Genomic DNA, 18,185 nt, shown 5'->3' with positions numbered 1-18,185 from the left:
AAGAATAAAAGATTAATGCCAGCAATGGACAAAGAGTGACCAAATAAGAAAAATCTAAGTACAGTGATATTTTCATATAATCTCCAACAATATTCTTTATAGAAAAATAAACAATGTACAAAAGTCCCTAATTTTAAACAGAAATTTATCCAGATCATTAAAATAAATTTTAAACAAAAATGTTATTTTCTTTTAATGTGCTCATTGTAGATTTAATAGATCTCATATGTTATTTGTTCCAAGTAATAGCAACCACTACCATCTATAACATTCAGTAACGATAGCTTAACTTCGGCTTTTTAATTTACGACTAAGAACTGCTGGATTTTTTTTTTTTTTTCTTTGCAGAGAGGTTATGTTACCTAATACCTCAGAAAATAACTAAGGTATATTTTGAAGCCAAAGCAAACTAAAATCTATGCTATTGGACATCAGTGGTCATGATATATATTAATACTAAAATAGTATGCATGGTAATACAAATGCAATATTAGTATTAAGTTGAATATTTTTCTTTTCATCATAATTCTTTCTATCCCTTTTCTTAACTTCTTTTATTATTTCCTCTTATTCATCATCAGAAAGGGAAGCCCACTGGTCAATCAGCACAGTACCATCTCAAAAATATTGGACTGTGTGTTAAAATCAAAGTTTGTTTTATATATAAAAAGGTTATATAGGGGAATCTAAATAATCATCCTGAGATAATTTGTTATTAAGTATTATTGATACAAAATTCCCAGACATGAAGTTGATTCTTCATTTTTTTCCTTACGTATTTTATATTAACCCCTGCATATACTAGGGCTTCCCTGGTGGCTCACACTATAAAGAATCCAGCTTGCCAATGCAGGACACATGGGTTCCATCCCTGTATTAGTTTAAAACAAAAATTCTTTGATGTTATGAGCATTGCTCTAAGTGTGAAACTCAACTTTTTGTGTGTAATAGATTTTTAAACTTCCAAATGAAATGCTTTACATTCAGTAAGAATATTTAGTCATAGAAAATACCATTTTTGAGGTGAAATGACATTTTTCTCTATTAAAAAATTATAAAATATTAACTACACAGAATGTTACTTTTTGTAGGAAGGAAAGGCACTTGATTTTATGTATGTCATCTTACAGATGACTTTTTTCCCCAACAAAGGTCTATTGACCATGCTTTCCCTTAGATACAAAATCCGAACTATTTCAGAATTATTGAAAACTAGAGGATAGACATTTACTTAATGAGTGATAAAGATTGTGAATCACAATATCATATTATAAAACCAAGGACCAAAATATTCTAACACAAGTATTACCTTCCAGGTTACAATTCTTACATAGAAATGTATAAATTTGTTTCAGATAATGTTTATTATCTCTCAGTTACATGAAAAAGGCAAAAACTGTGCAGCTTTATTTTGTAACCATAAACATTTTATTTTAAAAACATAATAACGTTTTTATTATTTGGAGGAACAGCATTATCATAATCATCATAAATATTTCCATTTCTATGGAAATATTTCTAAATCACTTGACACTATTTCTAAATCACTTGACATCAACAACAATTTCAACCCATTACATCTGTATCTAATTTCTAGAAAAATGTTCATTTAAACATGAAATAGATGAATTCTTCTATAATGCCCATGGATAAAAAAAATAAAATAAAGCTACTTATTCTCTGTGTATTTAGATTTCATGTTTAAATTTGCTTTATTCAGTCTCAAGATTAATTTCAAACTAAAACTTGCTATTAAACAGTAGCATCTCAATAAAAGAATATTACAAGCAATATGTGATGTATTAAGGCCACATATTGGATTGCATTAAATAAAATCATTGAGCATCTTTAAGGATATGGCTCATTGTGACCTAAACAAGCCTTTCATTTTTTAAATTATAAACTTTTTCACAATCTCGTATTTTTTTCATCTTGATTTATATCTCAGTCCTTTACAGTGTATGTAAAAGACCACATAAGACCAAATTCTGTTGCCCTGGCAGTAATCCAGTATTACTATAACCATAAACAGTAAATATGTTTATAAAACATACAGTATCTCCAATGGTAAATTTCAATTCATAAATATTATGATAATTTAATATTCATTAAAATATTTGGAAAGAACTAGAGAAATCACGTGGATTCTGTCACTCATTTCCAATCCTCAGTTCATCTCTACTGTGGATATATAATGGAGAAGGCAATGGCACCCCACTCCAGTACTCTCGCCTGGAAAATCCCATGGACGGAGGAGCCTAGAAGGCTGCAGTCCATGGGATCGCTAAGGGTTGGACACAACCGAGTGACTTCACTTTCACTTTTCACTTTCATGCATTGAAGAAGGAAATGGCAACCCACTCCAGTGTTTTTGCCTCAAGAATCCCAGGGACGGGGGAGCCTGGTGGGCTGCCGTCTATGGGGTCGCACAGAGTCGGACATGACTGAAGCGACTTAGCAGCAGCAGTGGATATATAAACTATCTTGTAATTTAAATTTAGTATTTTCTCAAGTTTCAGAGTCTAGATTAGCAAATCTAGGGTTCTTCCTTGTATTACTAGTTATCACTTTGTGGTCCCCCTTCCTTCTCACACAGAGACTTCTAATCAGTTGGCTGCTTCACCATACAATTCATAGTCAGTGTATGCTGGTAAATGTTCAATGGCCGACGTTTCAGAAAAATTTTTATAAAAGCCTTATTAATACTTTTACTGATTTCTGGGGTATGCCCATCATGGTCATTTTCTACCTATCAATGCAGTGTCATTGAATAAGGAATAAGATGAGACTCACAGCAGCACACGCTATGTATAGTAATTCTACCATACTGATATGATAGCTGTAAATAATATCAAGAACAGAGTAAATATGGTAAAGTATTTTAGAAGTAATAAGTTGTGAAATTTTATTACCTTTGATTTTAATATAGTTTGCTTACTGTAAGTCCGTGTAATTTGATTTTTTTTAATGATTATTTTGAACAACTGAAATTCCTGAAAATTTAACAGTTGGCCCTTGTGAGCTGATATAAGCTTAGTATATCAAGGAGTTTACTGCATAAAATTTTTCAAAAGTGATACTTTTTAAAAAAAAACACATGGTACTTTAAATATTTAGTGTTAGAACTATAAATTTTTTAAAGTATGAAAATCAGAAATCTTATAATAATTTTATTAGCATTCATCTGTCAAATTTCAGGAAGCCAGCATTTCTGTCTCTTGCACTAAATTCTTTGTTATTATAATTTTCTTAAGCCTATATCTTTTTTGTCTGGCTTAGCTGAGATAGTGCTTATTATTTTTGTTAAAAAATATGTATCCTTGAGGATATTCTGGGCAACATTTTCAACTTACATTGTCCACTTCCTAAGAGAGAAAGAGGATGATGTATAGACAATAGATATAGGCTTCCTTTGAGAGTTTCAAACTGATATATGTAGAGGTAGCCCTGGAGGTAGGATAAAGAGTTCTGGTTGGTCTGGGGTGGGTGGTGTGAATTGGATGTTATTGTATAATGGTGGTGGTTTAATAATTGAGGCATGTCAGACTCTTGCAACTCCTGTGTAGCTCACCAGGCTCCTCTGTCCATGGGATTTCCCAGGCAAGAATACTGGAGTGGATTGCCATTTCCTTCTCTATGGGATCTTCCCTAGGGATCGAACTCACATCTCCTGCATTGCAGGCAGATTCTTTACCACTGAGCCACCAGGAAAGCCCTGTGTTAATGTGTATATCAGCCTTTGTTTTTCTGGGTTACCTCCACAACTCCTTGTATATGAAACAATATAGCAATGAATTCAAAGCATGTTTATTCACTTTTCCATTTTACAAACTACCTTAGTGGCATAGAACTATAATCTGTCTCATTTGTGGCCCTGAAGTCATAAACAGGAAGATAATAAGTTTGGTCAGTGGGACATGAGACAAATGCATTATGGCATTTGAATTCTTAATGAATTAGTTGTTTCCTAACAGAACCCTACGGTTATACCAGTCACTATTCTTCATGGTTTTACATAGAATTTCAAGGAGAAAGTGTTCTTTATAGCTAAAGTGTGTTACCTGCTAATTTTCCAAAGATCAAATTTCAGAGAGACTAACAGATATGGAAAAGGACCCCTTGAAAGGAGGTGAAGAATGAATAAAAGAAAGGAGGTTTCAGTTTCATCACTACTAAGTGTTACTATAATTTGAAACTCATTTGAGGTATAGAAATCAGATTTTTTAAAAACTGACATTTTATATAGCAATTTAAAAACTGCAAATTTCTTATTTCAAAATTAATATGGTTCAGTCTTATTGGCATTATTGGTACTGGGTACACACACTACAATAATCTGTGGTTAGGATAAGAATCATTTGATAATTATTGAGTATTTTGATTTTTGATCATTTCTGAGTATTTTTACTACACCCACCTCTCTTTTTTCAATAAAAGAGTCCATTCTAGCTAAAATCCAAGCTTCTGACTCTCATCTGTGTTTACCATCATTGCAATTGGAATGAGTAATTTTTTGTCTACCCGTCATTCCCCATGAGAATGTGAAGTTTTCTCATATCATCTGGATCTAAGATGAATGAAACTTGACACATTTATTTAAAGGAGCTGCTTAACTATATCATTACTACATGAAACAATCTAAGGTTGCTTTTGACATTTCACAGTATGTGAAATTCACTGTGAATTAAAGTGAGATGAGTAACTAATAAGAGAAAACATAGTTATTTGATCTGTTTTTTCCTCCTTATATTTGCAGTATAGTGGAGATAAGAATCATGAAGCCAGAACTCATCATTCTCTCTTTGTTAACCCTTTAATTAGAATCCCTGTCTTACTGAATGCTGATGTAATTGGTTAAGCACATCAAGTAGAACTGTAGACTATTAATCTAGACTTTAATTAATTTATTTAAATAGAAGATGTTAAATTGAAATAAAGATGTACTTTTTCATGGAATGACTTTATTTTAAATTCAAGCTTCTGAATGAAAAAAATAAAAATAAAAAGCATGCCTATTTTTGAAATTGCATTCTGTCCTGTAAAAATAAAATAACTAATGTTCTCACTGATAAAGACCTAAGAGGGCAGTTATTTATTTATTTATTTTTTAGCTAACATGAGGCTTTGAATGAACCTCTCCAGACTTTTTACCTTAAAGTCACATTTTAGAAGATAACAAAAAATGTTAAGATAATGGATTTTTACAGCACAATTTCTTTATGGTTTTGCTTCATGTTTTTATATGTATTTTAAGAGTTGAATTTTCAATAGTAATTTCCATATTAAACTTACAAGCTCATAACCAAATTCTGTTTAATTACTACACTAAACTTGGTTAAATAGTATAATATTGCTTTTTTTATGATTATCACACAACAAATGTTATTGATGGAGTTATTTTAGAAACTATGTAACAAAGATCTCATTTAATATAGAGTATCAGTTTATGAACATTTTACTTAATCCAAAATAGAATGATATATTTAATCTCTGACCAGTCTGGAAGGCCAATGCTGACTTTTTAAACTAATATCCAAGTATTTTGCTTGCTTTGCTGATTTTAAAGTAAATGGCAAGTGCTGCAGATTTATGGTATAGTATATTGATGAAAAACACATTATATCTACCATGCTCAATAAGTAACAAATTTAAGGTTTGAACGCTAGTAAGTTATCAACTCATAAAATCCCACCACATATTAAATAATCAAAACCTTCTGAAAGATCAAATAAAGGACATCAATTTAAACTTTTCTCCAGAATTTTGGTTCATGAATATCCCTGACCTATCCACGGATCAGTGGAATAATTCTTTTAGTTTGAATAGGGCTCTATCTCTTAATACAACACAGTAAGTTATCAAAGTTCAAAGTCACTAAAAATTTTCCACTTGGTTTCTTATTCAATATTTTAAATATATATTAATGTGTATGTTCACAGGAGAATGACCAGAGAATGCTTTTATTACTGGAGAAAAAAGGAGTTCAAGTAATAAGTTCTTGAAACTGTACTGAGAAGCATACTCCTAACTAATTTTAAGTCATTACGGCATATAATGTAGAGAAAAAAAAATTAAAAGACTGGTAGGAATATATTGAAAATTACTAAATTATGGATAAGTTAATATTTTAAAGTGTCTGAATTTCAAGCACAGTTCTCTTTGTATGTTCTAGAAGCCAGTCTACATATGATGAAGTACTAGAATCTGAATCTGCACTTGGGCTTACATTGCAGTTCACATGAACTGTGCAGAAGTCAGTGTAGTTATGACACAGCCATTTGATCTTTTGAAGGATTCTTAGGAATATCTGAATGAGCTGGGGAGTAGGGATGAGGGTAGGGAAATGAGTTGATCTTTCATGGCTATGAATTGAGCTGTGACATCAGGACAAACTATCAGTATTTTTAGAAGTTCTAGCGAGGCACCTGCAAAAATGGAGAAAGAATAATCTTTGGAATTAGAAAGCATCTGTCGTTTCACTGTCTTCTCCAATGAAAGCTTTCCCATGGAACAGTAGATTATTTTTTTCTACAGTGGGACACTGATTATATCATTTCCTAAACTTCTACCATTTATAATTCGGTGTTCCTTATGATTTAGGCCTTCAGTGAATCATCATAACCATCAGAATAAAATCTATGTTTCTTTTCTTGAACTAAGATGTAGATCCCACCTCCTATATATCATTTATCTCTGTTTTCATGTTCCAATCATATTAAACTGTTTGAAGATATTTGAGTATGCTTTACTCTCTCACCTCTCTATGCCTTGCACATATTACCTGAAATGTCCTTTTATTTTAAAACTCCCATTTGAACTTCTTCATTTTACGTGCTTTGGAACGCTAACGTAACATTTGCTGCTCAGGAAAATGGGATTGACATGTACACACTACCATATATAAAACAGATAACTAACTAATGAGAACCTGCTGTATAGCACAGGGAGCTCTACTCAACACTCTCTGGTGACCTAAGTGGGAAGAAAATCCAAAAAAGAGGGGATATATGCATACCTACAGCTGATTCACTTTGCTGTACAGCAGAAACTAACACAACATTGTAAAACAACTGTACTCCAATAAATTTTAATTAAAAAACAGTCCTTGTTCATATGTACATTGTTTACATATTGGTATAATTATGTAATATATTGTTATATACAGTATATATATTCTATATATAAATATAATATATTCACAGAACTTTTTCATCTTTGAAACTGCAACTATATATCCGTTAAACAACACTTCCCCCTTCATCCTTTCTCCCCAACTGCTGATATCCAACATTCTATTTTCTGTTTATATAGAACTTGAATATTCTAAGTACTTCAGGTATGTGGAATCATACAGTATTTTTCTGTGACTGGCTTATTTCACTTAGAATAATGTCTTCAAGTTTTATCTGTGCTGTAGCATATGGCAAGATTTCCTTTACTCTATAAGACTAAATAATATTCCATTGTGAGTACATACCACATATTATTTATCTATTCATCCATCGGTGGACATTGGGTTGTTTCTACCTCTTGCCTATTGCTAATAATGCTGTTATAAAAGTGAATGTGTAGATATCTTTTAGAGGCATACTTTCACTTCTTTTGTATGTATACTGAGAAGTGGGATGGCTAGATAATATGATAGTTCTAATTCTAAGTTTTTGAGGAACTGTAACACTGTTTTCCAAGCTGTTGCCCCATTTTACAATCATGCTAACAGTGTGCAAGGGCTCCAATTTATCCACATTCTCACCAACACTTTTTATTTTCTGTTTTGTGGTTTTTTTTTTTTTTTGATAGGAGGCATCCTAGTGGCTGTGATATCTTATTGAATTTGCAATTTGCATAGAAATAGCTGGACTCCTGATTACATCATTAAGCCACTGAATCTAGCTAGGACTGCATGAACTGAAATCTTTTATAATTTCCTCAAGTCAGTTTGAGTGTCTCCACTTATAACCACAGGAATTTTGTCTAAGACACCTCTCTGTCCCAGTGTACCTGCATACCTTCCCAAAGAGGCTTTAGTGATATTTTTGATCAGTTCAGTTCAGTTGCTCAGTCGTGTCCAACTCTTTGCGACCCCATGAATCACAGCACGCCAGGCCTCCCTGTCCATCACCATCTCCCGGAGTTCACCCAAACTCACATCCGAGTCAGTGATGCCATCCAGCCATCTCATCCTCTGTCGTCCCCTTTTTATCCTGCCCCCAATCCCTCCCAGCATCAGAGTCTTTTCCAATGAGTCAACTCTTTGCACCACAAATCAAATCAATGAGAAGTCATCTGGAGTTAACAGGCATTCTTGTAGGGAAATGCAAATATACCTTCTACTCTCTTTTTTAAGAATTTATTTTTAATCAGAGGATAATTGCTTTACAATGTTGTGTTGGTTTCTGCTGCACAGCAGCGTAAATCAGCCATAAATATACACATATCTCCTCCCTCGTGAACCCCCCTCCCACCACCCCTCCCTCATCCCACCGCTCTAGGTTGTCACAGAGCACCTGGTTGAACTCTGTTATACAGCAGCTTCCCACTAGCTAGCTATTTCACACATGGCAGTGTATATGTTTCAATGCTACTCTACCTTCTACTCTTGAGGAACTTCTAGTTAAACTTTACATGAACTAATCTTTATCAAGCTGCTTCCTTTCAACATCTAACAAAACCATCACTGAAGGTTTAATGCACCAAGAAGGAAGAAGGGGGCAGAGAAAGAGGAGGAGACAGGGGGAGGAAGAGGAGTGGAGGTTGGAGAAGAGGAAAGGAGGAAGAGGAGGGAGAAGCAAGAAAAGGTAAAGTAACTTGATATCTTTGAGCACTCTCTGCATTAGAACCTTCTCCACCCTGTAGTTCCTGCCTGAGCTGAAGAGATGCACCATCCCAGGAGAGCCGTGGGTATTAGGAAATGTTGCTACCTGAAGTTGGGAGACCAAGCTAGAAAGGAAGATCAGAGGATGCCAGATACAAACATTGCCTATTTTATTAGAAACAGTCTTTGAGAAGACAAATGAAATAATCATCCATGCAAGAGTATTGACACATGGTCTCCTGCTCTCAAAGTTATGATAATGAGAAGACTGAATATTGATGCAGACAAAAGTATGATGTATTTACAGTGAAATAATGGGAGGGACGATGTGCAGAAAGGTTCATAATAAAATAATTGACACCTAATACTAACCTGAAAATCATGAAATAATAGTATTATCAAATTATTTAGAAGTACAGTTGTATGAGAAACAGAAATGACTAAATGTGGCATGGCAAGAAATTACATTTAAAAATTACCTCTGACAAAGGGTAGAGGTGGGAGTGGAGTGTGGGGCTGCTTGCTTTTAATTTACTAAGCCTCAGAAAAATTTCACTTAAAACCATGTTCATATATTACACAGGTGAGAAAGGAAAACAAAGTCACTACCTCCCATCAGGACACCCTCACACACTGCACTCCTTCAGTCCAACCCTTACAGACAACTACTGAGCAAGTGTATGCATTCGTGTTTGCATCTCTGTGGGCATAGTATGTAGTGAGATGTGTGTATATGTCTCTGCTTGTCTGTGTATATGCGTGGTTAACCAATTAATCCCTGTTATAATTCTGCAACTTGTTTTATCTCTAAAGAATATACCAGGAATATATTCTATTTTTTAATGCTACATAATTCTACAAAAGTAGCCATTTATTTAGCCATTTCTCTGACATATGCTTTTAAGTTATATGCAGAGTACATCATGAGAAACGCTGGGCTAGAAGAAGCACAAGCTGGAATCAAGATTGCTGGGACAAATATCAATAACCTCAGATATGCAGATGATATAACCCTTATGGTAGAAAGTGAAGAGGAACTAAAAAGCCTTTTGATGAAAGTGAAAGAGGAGACTGAAAAAGTTGGCTTAAAGCTCAACATTCAGAAAATGAAGATCATGGCATTTGGTCCCATCACTTCATGGGAAATAGATGGGGAAACAGTGGAAATAGTGTCAGACTTTATTTTTTTAAGCTCCAAAATCACTGCAGATGGTGACTGCAGCCATGAAATTAAAAGATGCTTACTCCTTGGAAGGAAAATTATGACCAACCTAGATAGCATATTAAAAAGCAGAGACATTACTTTGCCAAAAAAGGTGCATCTAGTCAAGGCTATGGTTTTTCCAGTGGTCATGTATGGATGTGAGAGTTGGACTGTGAAGAAAGCTGAGCACCGAAAAATTGATGCTTTTGAACTGTGGTGTTGGAGAAGACTCTTGAGTCCCTTGGTCTGGAAGGAGAGCCAACCAGTCCATTCTAAAGGAGATCAGTCTTGGGTGTTCCTTGGAAGGACTGATGCTAAGGCTGAAACTCCAATACTTTGGCCACCTCATGCAAAGGGTTGACTCATTTGAAAAGACCCTGATGCTGGGAGGGATTGGGGGCAGGAGGAGAAGGGGACAACAGAGGATGAGATGGCTGGATGGCATCACCAACTCGATGGATATGAGTTTGAATAAACTCCGGGAGTTGGTGATAGACAGGGAGGCCTGGCGTGCTGTGATTCATGGGGTCACAAAGAGTCGGACATGACTGAGCGACTAAACTGAACTAAAAAGTTCTTTTGTCCTCATTTTGAGGAATATTTTTCAAATACATAAATATAAGGTTTTAAAATATTGATTTAGTTCCAGGGGTTATTTTATGACTACAGTGAATATACAGTGACTACAGTGAAAATAAAGTGAATAAAGAGAAATAGCTACTTCAGTTCAGTTCAGTTCAGTTGCTCAGTCATGTCCGACTCTTCAAGAGTCTTCTCCGACACCACAGTTCAAAAGCATCAATTCTTCGGCTCTCAGCCTTCTTCACAGTCCAACTCTCATATCCATACATGACCACAGGAAAAACCATAGCCTTGACTAGATGCACCTTTTTTGGCAAAGTAATGTCTCTGCTTTTGAATACGCTATCTAGGTTGGTCATAACTTTCCTTCCAAGGAGTAAGCATCTTTTAATTTCATGGCTGCAGTCACCATCTGCAGTGATTTTGGAGCCCAAAAAATAAAGTCTGACACTATTTCCACTGTTTCCCCAACTATTTCCCATGAAGTGATGGGACCAGATGTCATGATCTTCGTTTTCTGAATGTTGAACTTTAAGCCAACTTTTTCAGTCTCCTCTTTCACTTTCATCAAGAGGCTTTTGAGTTCCTCTTCACTTTTTGCCATAAGGGTGGTGTCATCTACATATCTGAGGTTATTGATATTTCTCCCGGCAATCTTGATTCCAGCTTGTGCTTCTTCCAGCCCAGCGTTTGTCATGATGTACTCTGCATAGAAGTTAAATAAGCAGGGTGACAATATACAGCCTTGACGCACTCCTTTCCCTATTTGGAACCAGTCTGTTGTTCCATGTCCAGTTCTGTTGCTTCCTGACCTGCATATAGGTTTCTCAAGAGGCAGGTCAAGTGGTCTGGTTCACTTAAGTAATTATAATACCATGTAATGAGTTTCATAGAGGGTTGAAAGTTCCATAGAGGCAAGAAAGTCTACAACAAACATAGTACTACAGAAGCAGAGGTTCATGTCAATCCCCACCTCCATAAGAAAAAATACTAGAATGACAGAAAGGTGATGCAACTATAAAAAATACATTGATCGGGGGAAAGAGTGGTTTATTTATTTTCTAAGACTGTAATAACCATATATTTTTCATTGAGATAAAAAACGTAATCAAAAGCTCTGAGAAGTTTGATGTACCTCAACTAACCATGATTTGGTAAGGAGGAAAATAGGGCAGGAAGAGAAAAGGAGGAGACAGGAGAAGGTGGAAGGATAAACTTGGATTAAATAGTTTCTCTACAATAATAGTTTTTTAAAATGTCTTACAGTAAGGCTATCCCTGGTTGTGTGTAGTTTGAATAATTTGAATCCTAAAATGGGTGTGATGGGAGTAGTTTTCTAAGGATCAACTTGACGAGATCATGCAAGAAACTCAACACTCAAATCAAGATAAAGAACTGATTACGCTCTGACCTTAACCAATGTTCTTGAAATGGTTATATAAAATTTAATACACATTGACATTATGCTAATTAAAAAAATCTTAAAGCACATGCCAAGGAGAAAAGCCCTAGGTTTGCTTTGTACCATGAAATAATTTTGGGTCTAAAGAAAACACGCCAAAAAAAACCCACCAAAAAAAAAAAAAAACAACCCTCTAAAAGCTAAATATTTCAATAAACAGCATGGAAGCCTTCACCAAATTTCATTCTAGAATCAAGACAAAGATGTCTGGTATCTAAAGCAGTAAGTTGGACATAGGTCTAACAGAGATATCTGATACTGTGAAATACTAAGCTCTGAATCTACTGACTCAGAGGCATGGTCAAAATCTTTGGAGGGTAATGGATCTATTCCCAATATTGTACTTACATTCAGTTCTTGCATTGAAAATGGCCAAAGGTAGGTATCAGATTTGAAAAATGGTGCCAGCAACTCATTATATGGGATTTACCTGAAATCAAATTTAAGAATCATCACTAAAGGCTGTGCCAAATCTGTACAGATACGGGAGCACCTGGGGGTGGCAGATATCAAATTCCAGAAGCAGATTATAGATATTGAAAATAAGTTCAGTTCAGTTCAGTCACTCAGTCGTGTCCAGCTCTTTGCGACCCCAAACATTGCAACATGCCAGGCCTCCCTGTCCATCACCAACTCCCGGAGTCCACCCAAACCCATGTTCATCGAGTCAGTGATGCCATCCAGCCATCTCATCCTCTGTTGTCCCCTTCTTCTCCTGCCCTCAATCTTTTCCAGCATCAGGGTCTTTTCAAATGAGTCAGCTCTTCGGATCGGGTAGCCAAAGTATTGGCATTTCAGCTTCAACATCAGTCCTTCCAATGAACACCCAGGACTGATCTCCTTTAGGATGGACTGGTTGGATGTCCTTGCAGAGTCCAAGGGACTCTCAAGAGAAAATGTTGTCAAAAGTTATCACTAGAACAAGGTTCCCTGCCACATAGTCTGGGAAGTAAAAACAATAGAGAATGGGATTCTGGGGAGCAGATTGCTGGTTCATTGATTCATGTGGAAGGCTTTCACCTATGTGATTAGTCAGTGGTTATATACATGAAGACCTCTGGGGAAGGGATAGGATACCCACTCCAGTATTCTTGGTCTTCCCTGGTCACTCAGTTGGTTAAGAATCTGCCTGCAATGCAGGAGACCCGGGTTCAACCCCTGGGTTGGGAAGATCCCCTGGAGAAGGGCATGGCAACCCACTCCAGTACTCTTGCCTGGAGAATCCCCAGGGACAGAGAAGCCTGGTGGGCTGCCAGTGCATGGGGTTGCAAAGAGTCGGACATGACTGAGTGACTAAGCACAGATGGTAGACATGAAGAAACGGAGAAGTGGACAGCCAGTTCAAGGCATTTTACTTTGATTTTACTTGTAGATGTACACACATGCATTTGCAAAATGAATATCTTTCTTGAATTCAATTTTTATGCCTTTTGGCCGAGTGGTCACAGGCTTAAGACCTAGGCTATTCTGAGTTAAGTTTTGGCTCTATCACTTCATTCTGACTTTGGGCAAAAACTTTAATTTACTTAGTCTTAGTTTCTTCATATGTGAAATGAACATAATAAATTCCCATGTCAAAAAGTTATTATGATTGTTAAATGTAGTGGTGTAAAGCATATAATCAGTTCCAAACAGAGGGCAAATGCTAAAGGGTAATAAAGTCAAACATGACAATATCTTCACATTCAATTTTTATTCTTTGGATAAAGTCATATATTTTTGTGCCTTATTCTTTGGATAAAGAATTGTTATTATTCTTTGGATAAAGTCATATATTTTTGTGCCTATTTTGTATGTTTGCACAAATTTTTTTTTAGTCATTTAGCTATCTGTCTTCATCATGGACACTGTTTGCCATAATTATTTTATTCACTATTAAAAAATCTTGACACATTTAGGTTGGCCATTCTTATATTTTCTTATTGTATTCAGCAGCAGTAAGTCCTGAGGCAATCTGCTTTTTCATCTGTGCTTATTCACAATCTGAGTTATTGTTTTTAGAGTGTTTAAAAATGTCCAGTATATGCTTTTTCCAACAATAAAAATAAAAAAGCTAAATGATATAAAAACCATTTACATTTTGAAACAATATTAAAGCATGGTTTCCTTCATAAAGAATAAAAGCAAAGTTAGGTTGGATTTGTAAAAAAATTAGATGTCAAATTTTCACATTAACACTTTTTATTTTACTATAAAAGGGATATGGGTTTATATTATTTTTCATGATGCCAATAAGCCTATTATAGTGAACAGGATGCTATGCTGAACTGACCATAACTTTTTCATGATATGAGTTGGTGTTCACAGTAAAATATATTTTAAAAACTATGAGTATAAAATATTAGTACACTACAAATAATAATGGTTTCAAATTCTCCATTAAGAGTTTTGCTTTTCAAGGGCTTGACAATTTTTGCAACTCCTTCTGGCTTTGCAACTCCTTTATGGCTTTGCTTTAGAAAACATCCACCAGAACATCACTGCTTTTCCTCCATCTCAGTGTTATGGTTTTACACATTGCTAAATCTCAGGCAGATAAACAGATTCAAATAAAATTTGGTGATAAAAGAAAACAGCACCTACTGTATGTTGAGAATTTCGATGGCAACTTTCAGCCGAATGTGAATTAAAATGGCTAGGTTATAAATCCCCTGAAAATAAGGTTTATAATGGAAATGCTGACAGGCATTTAATGATAGCAGCACTAGCTGGCACCACTGTAATAAAAGGACTTAAATGAAAAAAAAAAAAAATGTATGCCTCACAAAGACATGTGGATTTCAGGGTAAAGCTATATGCAGACTCAATGTAAGGATGGATGATAATATGCCTCAGCAATTATGATGCATGGGTGTTAGTAACAAAGAATCTTGAAATTCAGCTTCCAGTCAAATTGTGGGAGTTTAAGGAAAAACCTGAATGCAGTATTCTTCACTTCTGTTACTCTGGCACCATCATCCTCTTACCAATATATTTTATTCATGCTTTAGTATCAGAGCAGAGAAGAGCTTAGTCAGAAACTGACCCCCTTGAAAACAAGATGGGCATTTCAACAGCCAGTCCTTTGGAACTCTTATTATAATGAATTATTAAAGCGTTGGTTAGGCTTAGGTAAGAGAATACACACATTCTTTCAGGGACACTGCTGGATTTCTATAGTCAGAAAGTTCATAGTTCTGTTTCTTTCAGGTCCCTCCCTGGAGGGGACAATAGCCCTGAGTAGCCTCTCTAAACCATCTGGATGCATAAAGTTCACCCTCTGATTATATCCAAGCAATAAATTAAGGACTTGGTTTTCTTTTTCCTTCACAGTGAACCACATGTTAATGTATTTTGTTTCTGCTTTCTATTTTTGAGCTTAAATTCTTCTTATGTTTATGAGTAATATAAAAATAAATGAAAGTTTCATATTTTTATTATGACTATAAAATAAAATAAATTGGGTTTTTAATTCTGCTAAAAAAAAAAAGCAGATTAAAATATTTTTTTTAACATCTTAGTACTTGCCTGTAGATCCAAACTGATCACTAGTAGATTCTGGTTTTGAGACTCTCATGTCCCAGGTTACTCCCAAGGAACTCCACTCTATAATTCTTCTAACAAATAACAAGCTCTTTGGTTATTTTGGGAGAGACTCTTTCCCTGGAAAAGGATAAAGGTACATTGGTGTGAGTGTCTGTGTATTCTTTCTTCATGACTATAAATCCCACCCAAACTGTCAAGGTTGACAATCTAAAACGATAATCAAAACCACTTTTTACATTCGTTCTTGTAACTGCCGCAGGCAAGTTTTAAAAGATATGCTAACAAATCCCAAAGAATAGCTGGTATTAAATATTTGATATGAACTGAAATGAATGCTGTAGATATAAAATTTAAGTCATATAGCTTTTTAATTTCTTATCCATATGTAACTAAACTCAATGTGTGTCCATCCAATTTTTAATTATTTAATCAAATTAAATTTAACTAAAAATAACAAATATATACATGGACATACATATTTATATATGTGTATACATATATATTTTTTAATTCATAGAAATTTTGGGAAAAAACAAAACGACAAATAAAAAGGTAGCTATTTTATAAGCTAGATTACTTTATTATTCTAATACCATAAGCAATATATAAAAAATTATCCAATATGACTATTTAGCTTTATTTGAACTGAGCATTTGTCATTATAGGGCTTCCCTAGGAGCTCAGCTGGTAAAGAATCCACCTGCAATTCAGGACACCCCGGTTCAATTTCTGGGTCAGGATAGGCTACACACTCCAATATTCTTGAGCTTCCCTGGTGGCTCAGCTAGTAAAGAATCCACCTGCAATGTGGGAGACCTGGGTTCAATCCCAGGGTTGGGAAGATCCCCTAGAGAAGGGAATGGCGACCCACTCCACATTCTGGCCTGGAGAATTCCAAAGAGTTGGACACCACTAAGCAACTTTCACTTTTTCTTATTATACATTTTACTGTGCATTTACTGCTTTGTATAAAATCATTTATTGATTTATACCAATATATAAGAAGAAGTAAATAAATTGTGCATACACAGTCAGTGCATTTTTATAAATTGAACAATTTCATTTAACCCTACCCAGAGTAAGACCAAGATCATTAGCAGCATTTCCAGCCAGTTGTCACCAATTCCACAGATAATCACTCATCTTGGTGTGGGTCTGTCAAGCATAGACGTGGGTGTTTGAGTGCAGGTGCTTTACTTGAGAGAAGATCCCAGAGTTCATCCAGTGAGAGAGGAGGATTGAGACCAGAAAGAGAGATCAAGAATGTATGCAGAAGAGTGCATTAGAGCTATGGGCAACTGGGGTCAGTCCTTCTGTGAATGGTCTGAGAAACCACGTGGAACAGTCCTGAATTGTTTTCCTGTAGGACAAAGAGACTCCATTTATCCCCTGACTTCTATCTCTGATTTGTTGAGAATTTCTTTCAGGAAAGTTTACTTATCTGTACTTCTGGGTTGGAGGAGTAAAAATGTGAGAAAGACTAAGACAAAATGCTGAGATCTCGTCTCCTTTATCACGTGGTTCTTCTCACCAGAGTTAAGTACCATGTCCTTTTGATGAGTGTAAAGGGTGACAACTTCCATTCTGTGGTTGGTACTGTTAATATTTATGTAACAAATGATATTTCTCAGAAGGTCAAACTGATACCAGATGCTCTGAGATTTGCAGAAGAATTTTAGCTAGTGTCATGATAGGCAGCATCCCCAGTAATATTTTTTGTCTGTTGTGGTTGTGGAATCTGCTGTAGGAAAGGTTCATCCATGTCTTTAACTGGTATAAGAAGATGCAAATTTATCACAGGATAATGTCCTTGAAATTGCAAGCTTCATACAAGATGGTATAATTTTCCCTGTCTTGAACTTGATATGAAGTACGATGATTTATGTTAGAAGCAAAGGAAAGCAAGAAAATAGAGAGTAAGTAATTTCATGAAGCTCACACAAAGAGTAGAATATGAGGCAGGTGAAACTGAAATGAGAAAATTTGAAGGGATGTGTCAAGATTCAATATCAAAAAGCAAGTTTAGTAGTGAGCCCAGTGATTTCTGAGAGGAGATAGCAGAGATTTTATCACATGGATGAAACAGATTCATGTGGAATCCAAGTCTGAAAGTCATGTATTTGTCTATCAAGACATTCAGATCAGATCAGATCAGATCAGTCGCTCAGTCCTGTTCGACTCTTTGCGACCCCATGAATTGCAGCATGCCAGGCCTCACTGTCCATCACCAGCTCCCGGAGTTCACTCAGACTCACATCCATTGAGTCAGTGATGCCATCCAGCCATCTCATCCTCTGCCGTCCCCTTCTTCTCCTGCCCCCAATCCCTCCCATCATCAACTCTTCGCATGAGGTGGCCAAAGTACTGGAGTTTCAGCTTTAGCATTCATTCCTTCCAAAGAAATCCCAGGGCTGATCTCCTTCAGAATGGACTGGTTGGATCTCCTTGCAGTCCAAGGGACTCTCAAGAGTCTTCTCCAACACCACAGTTCAAAAGCATCAATTCTTTGGCGCTCAGCCTTCTTCACAGTCCAACTCTCACATTCATACATGACCACAGGAAAAACCACAGCCTTGACTAGACGAAACTTTGTTGGC

Source organism: Bison bison, unplaced genomic scaffold (genome assembly GCF_000754665.1).
Source record: "Bison bison bison isolate TAMUID 2011002044 unplaced genomic scaffold, Bison_UMD1.0 scf7180017864035, whole genome shotgun sequence".
In the NCBI taxonomy this organism is placed as follows: Eukaryota; Metazoa; Chordata; class Mammalia; order Artiodactyla; family Bovidae; genus Bison; species Bison bison.
The sequence above is the reverse complement of the archived record's forward strand: the minus strand, read 5'-3'. Positions refer to the sequence as shown.